Genomic DNA, 6000 nt, shown 5'->3' with positions numbered 1-6000 from the left:
AAAAAAAAAAAAAAAAGTAATTTCCCCAAAGGCAAAGACAGTGATGAGCAACTGCTATGCCACAGAGTACCGGCGCTTAGCTTGGGTTGGGAATCTGAGGATTAAACGAGTCTTTCGGTACCTGCCGCCGCCTGGGCTCTGCGTGCTGTTTAAACTGGTGTAAGCAGTAGCACCTACAGTATCTGCTTCCTGTACCCTCCCTTTGGCGCGGAGAGAACCCCACCCAAGATGATGAAGGAGCATCTCTGCAGTGTGTATCCGTCCTAGCCGTGTTCAGCGTTACTCCAGCTGTAGCGCTTAGGTGGGCGGCCCGTCTGTAACTTACCCGTCTTTCTAGATTCTGTACATCCTTTACGTATTTTATCGTTACATATTTTAATGGCAGTTTTTGTTGCTACCGGTCTAGAGTGTTTTCTTTGCTTGTAGCTTTCACCTACCAACACCCCGGTAGACAAAGTAGTACGGAAATACCGGTAAGCCAGGAGAAAAGGAAGGAACGTACAAAGACTTCAGATACAGTATGGTATCGGTTTTTCAGGGGTTCCAGATCTTAGAGGCGTTTAGAGTAGCACATGCTTAACAATGGCAGTATTTCTATTCTCTTCTAAAGGTGAAGTACTGGCTTGGGTCCTGAGAGTAATTAAAGGTTACCAGTTCACTTTGCCAAGGAGTATTAGCAACCGGAACTGATGAAATACAGGTGTAGTTCCTGACTTTTAAAAGGCCACAGTGGTAGGAAGAGGGTCTATATACTTTTTTCTTTTTTTTTTTAATTTATATTTTCATCTTTTGAGGGCATATGAAAGAGGAAAAGGGAAGGACTGTGTGGCCAGTCTTTGTTATTTTGACTCCACCTTATCTGTTTTTAAGCCTCTCTGAAGACTGTCTAGTCCCAAATCTGAAGACCTGAGAGAGTGCCGCTGGGAAGGGCTAGCAAGAAACAGTATGGAAAGCAGAAGTTCCCTCAGATGAAGTTACACTGTGACTGGAAGAACAAAACCCTCAAGAAGATGTGTCAAGGGCTGGTGGGATAGCTCGGTGAGAGCTCAGGAGCTTGCTCGCATGCAGGAGGCCCTGGGTCCATCCTCATCACCACAAAAGATAAAAAAAAAAAAAAAAAGCAGGGTGTGGTGGTGCTTGCCTGTAATTCCAGCACTCTGGGAGGCTGAGGCAGGAGGATCAAAAGTTTGAGCCCAACCTGGGCAACTTAGAGACTGACTGAGACCCTGTGTCAAAATAAAAAAAGGACTGAGGGTGTAGCTCAATGTGAAGGCCCTGGGTTCAGTTCCCAGTGCCACAAACACTGATAAAAGGCACAGCTGGGATGGAACTCCCAGTATGCATGCAGTCTTAGATTCAGTCCCCAGCACTCCATAAACTAATGAGTCAATTAATTAGAAGACAGAGCAGTTGATTTTTGCCTCATTTACCCTCTGTCTTCAGCAGCGGCGGTGAACCTATGGCGCTCATGCCACAGTGGGCTGTTTGTGTCGTGGAAAGCTCTGAAAGGTTTGCCCCCACTGAGCCTATATAATACTGCCCTTATTTTGGGCCTCCTCTCCTTTTTAAGCATGGACTCCAAAGCCCAAGGTAAATAATGCCCTACGTTGGGCCTCAGATCTTGTGTCTGTAAAAGAAGGTTGGTATCCTTTTTTTTTTTTTTGGTACTGGGAATCAAACTCAGGACCTTGTACTTTCCAGGCAGGTGCTGCTCCTCTGAGCTATATCCCCAGCTCCGGAGATTGATATTCTTTATGAAACTCAATTTGGTAATACCAGGTTGAAAAGGGGAGGGGACTCCTTAAACCTCAAAGTTAAATATTTCCTAAGAGGAAAACCAGTCACCCCGGTAGCACCCTGTGCTTCCTGCTTCAAACCCTGAAAAGGCAGAGAAAGAGGCGGCAACCCTGGGTCTGCCTGGAGAACTCTGTGTTAATTCAGACAAGATACTCTGAGAGCAGACACAGGGACAGGCAAACAGTGAATCTGAAGCAGTACCCAGAGGTGCAGCCTGGATAAGGGGACACGGCCTGGAGTGAAGGGCGCTTGCCCAGCTCTGTCAGCCAGAGCCAGAGTTCTTGAGTCTTGGGAGGTTATGGAAGGCAGGGTAAAGAGGGCGAAAGCTACAGTAAAAAGAGAAAGTTTCCTGGAGCACTTCAAGTTTTCTGTAAGCAGTTGGATATAACCCTTTGACTAATGTCCCAAAAAGCCCAATGTGTCAAATGTCAAGTACCTCGGATGGACCAGGGGCAGGGGCATAACAAGTCTTGATCGCTCCCTTTTGGAGCCAGCATTCTAGCCGTATGATTTCACTTCATTTCTTCAGCACTTTAAGCAAGTGTTAGTATCCCAATTTGTACGTGTGCCGTGATGCTGGGGATCAGACCCAGACCATACAGGAACTCTACCGCTCACTCTTCAGCCCTAGTATCCCAGTTTTTTTTTGTTTTTTTTTTTTTTTTGTTTTTTTCTGGTACCGGGAATTGAACTCATGACCTTGCACTTGCCAGGCAGGTGCTGTGCCACTGAGCTAAATCCCCAGATAGTATCCCAGTTTTAGAAACGAGGAAACAAGTTTGCAAAAAGATTGGTACACGGCAGAACTATTATTGAAACCCAGGTGTCCTGCCTTTGACTCGTAACCTCAGGCTGTAACCTCAGGCTGCTGCTTTTGCAGCATGGCTGATAAGCCGGCCTGACATCTGTGCCTCCCTGCTTCCTGCTGATCCTCTCTCAGAAGCAGCAGGGCTGGCAGTGGAAACACTTTTCGCTCTGAAGAGCTGGGAATGAATATCTGGTGTCTGTTAAACCCAAGAAGGATGAACCATTCTTTCTGTTCTGTTTGCTGCTTCCCACCCAAACTCATCAAGATACTGGGTTCAGACCAGCTTTACTGTATCTTTACGGTATGCTACAGCTTCACGTTTCAAACTATTGCTTTTACCTTCTGTTTCTGGTTTCGCCGTGGCAGACCTCTCAGATCTCCCCTGAGCTGGGGCATTGTTTACTGCTTCTTTGTTGGTCTTTGCCTCGGTTGACTTTTATTCAACTTGTGTCCCAGAGGGTTTAATTCACCAAATATTTACAGAAGATTCCTTTGTTCAGGCGGCTGGATTGAACCCAGGAGGGAGTTTAGAGATGAATGAGAAGCAGTCTTACCTGCCAGAAGCTTACAATCTAGTAAAATAAAGTAAAAAATAAGTGACCTGAGAGATAGGGACATCTGTGGGAAATCAGAGGACAGAAGGATTTAGGGAGGGCTGAGCGGGGTTGACAGTGGAGACTGAGTTTGAAATAGGAGTTGTGCATGATTAGGAGTTTCTCAGGCAGGTGAGAGTGCAGAGAGGAAGGCCGGCAGGTGCGGCAGGAGGGAGGGGAGGCGGCTGCAGATGCCCTCAGGCCGACTGAGAACCGCAGGGGCACAGGGCGTGGTTGGAGAAACGGCTGGACAAAGTAACTCGAGGACTTAGTAAGGAAGGCCTACTTCAGCACACGGCCTACGTATTTTTATATAACCACAGTAGAGTTACCACACCTAAGAAAAAATTGACAATATTCCATAATATCTAATATCCAGGCCCTATTCAGATTCCCCCAATTAAGAGAATTATCTAAAATGTAATAACAGATTATAGGGAAGGATCCTGGTGAGGAACTGTAAGCTACCACAAATGTGTGCAGTAATTTTTAAAAGAACCCAAGCTACAGAAAAATTAAAAGAATAGGTCAGCGAACACTGCAATATTGTCCACTCAGATTCACCCAGTGCTAGCCCTTTGTCACATTTACTTTATAGCCTTCGCTCTTGCTCTTTCTTTCTAAATATCTAATTCTAATTTGTTAGTTGCCAGGCCAGGTAAACAGAGGCAGAATTTGAAGGCAGGACTTTAGGAATTGGCATTATGTTCATTTTCAATAGGAAGCAATCCAAAAATAGAATTGATTTATTCTTTCAGCAAACATTTGTTGAGCATTTGTATGGTCTGTTCCCTTAAAGGTTTCTCCCTGAGGAGAAGCACCTAGACCTGTGATGGCAAATCTTGTAGAGATGAGTGGCCCAAACTGCAACCCAGAATCCACTTACTGATCACAAAGTGCCAACACAGCAGTTAAATCTGAGTACTGAGGTTTTAGTTTAGAAAAGGCAACTCATACATCCACATCTTTTGTCTTAAAAGAAGAACAGGGGCCGGGGATATAGCTCAGTGGCACAGCGCCTGCCTGGCAAGCACAGGGTCCTGAGTTTGATCCCTGGTACCAAAAAAAGAAAAAGAACAAATAACACATGCCGTGGATTCACCAACACTGGCCTAGAATATAGTATAAGTGTGTCTGACTCGCAGACCTGTTGTTCACAGCAGCAAACGATTTTGCGCCCAGAATCCTGAGCTGTCTTTCCAGAGTGTTAACATTGGTTTTTTCACTCTTTACAGTTGAAGATAGGAAGGTTTTCTCACTACACACCCTCCAAGCCTTTTAATCTTGAGCCTTTTCGGGGTTGGAAATATTGGCCTGCCCTAGCCATTCCCTATGCTGACTCTAGACTGGGTTAGTTTTCTCTTTATGTTTTTCACCCTCTCCACCTAAGAAGAACCAGGCTGTGGGCAAAGGAAGGGAGTGGTATAAAAAGGAAGTAAGAACTGTACTTAGCACTAAACAAGGTGGTTTTGCAACTTTCTGGTTGAAGACAGTGTTTTGTCAGGGGAGAGGGTGGAGCCAGGGAAGATGGCAGGTTCTGCACATGCTCAGAGGTGGTGGTAAGTGAGGTGGAGTTAGAGATAGACACAAACAGGCACATCTGAACTGAAAAGGAAATACAGGCGTTCATAAGCAAAGGGGTAAAACTAAACATAATGATAGCAGGTATGTATTGAGCGCTCACTGGAGGGCAGCACTGAGAAAGCAGTTTAATGCATAGTTTCATTGGTCCTTCCAACAACTGCAGAAAATAAATACATCTTAATGGGGGAAAGAAAACCATAAACTTGTGCTCAAAAGTCCTTTTTGTTGTTGTTGTTGTTGTTGTTGTTTTGTTTTTTTGAGACAGGATCTTGCAATGTAGTTCAGGATGGCCTTGAACTTACTCTGTACCCCAGGCTGGCCGCAAACCCATGGCAATCCTCCTGCCTCAGCCTCCCGAGTGCTAGGATTACAGGTGTGTGCCACCACGCCTAGTGCTCAAAAGAATTTTAAGTGATTTGCCTGACAGCTCATAGCCAGTGGGTAGAAAAGCCAAGGTGAGACCTCATGTGTTAGTCAGCTTTCTCTTGCTGTGACAAAATACCTGAGAGAAATAACTTGAACAAAAGAAAGATTAATTTTGACTTGTGGTTTCAGAGGTTTCAGTCCATGGTGGTTTGGCTGTGTTGTTTCTGGGCCTGTGGTGAGTCAGAACATCATTTGGCAGGGAATATGTTAGATCAAGGCTGCTCACCTTATGGTGGGGGAGGAGAAGGGAATGAGGGAAGAAGGAAAAGGGGGAGGAGGAAGGGAAGGAGGGAGAGAGGGACAGAGGAGGAAATATGAATAGAATGTCCACCCAAGGGACCAGGGTCCCATCATACCCTTCAAGTCACTCTCCCAGTTACCTGCTTTGTCTAACTATGCCCACCTCCTAAAGTCTCCACCGCCTACGTAGCACCGCTGGCTTAGGACCAAGCCTTCAGCACGTGAGCCTTTAGGGAACATCCCAGATCCAAACCGTAACGGTTAGTGTGTGACTTCAATGCCCTTGGTATTAACTACTACAGAGAGAGCTCTGAAAGTGAGAGATATTGCCCCTGCCTCATAGTAAGATTGGAGACACTTAGAGGCTCCACATACAGCCTTCTCACTCCCCAGACTTGGGGAGGTTTTTTTTCCCTCCCCAGTACTGGGGATTTAACTCAGGGCCTCACACGGAGCTGCACCTTAGCCCTTTATTTTTGAGACAGAGTCTCCCTAAGTTGTTCAGGCGGACCTTAAATTTGCAACCCTCCTGCCTCAGCCTCCTGAGTAGCT

This window comes from Chinchilla lanigera, unplaced genomic scaffold (genome assembly GCF_000276665.1).
Source record: "Chinchilla lanigera isolate Chin_1 unplaced genomic scaffold, ChiLan1.0 scaffold00146, whole genome shotgun sequence".
NCBI lineage: Eukaryota > Metazoa > Chordata > Mammalia > Rodentia > Chinchillidae > Chinchilla > Chinchilla lanigera.
Note: the sequence above shows the minus strand (reverse complement) of the source record.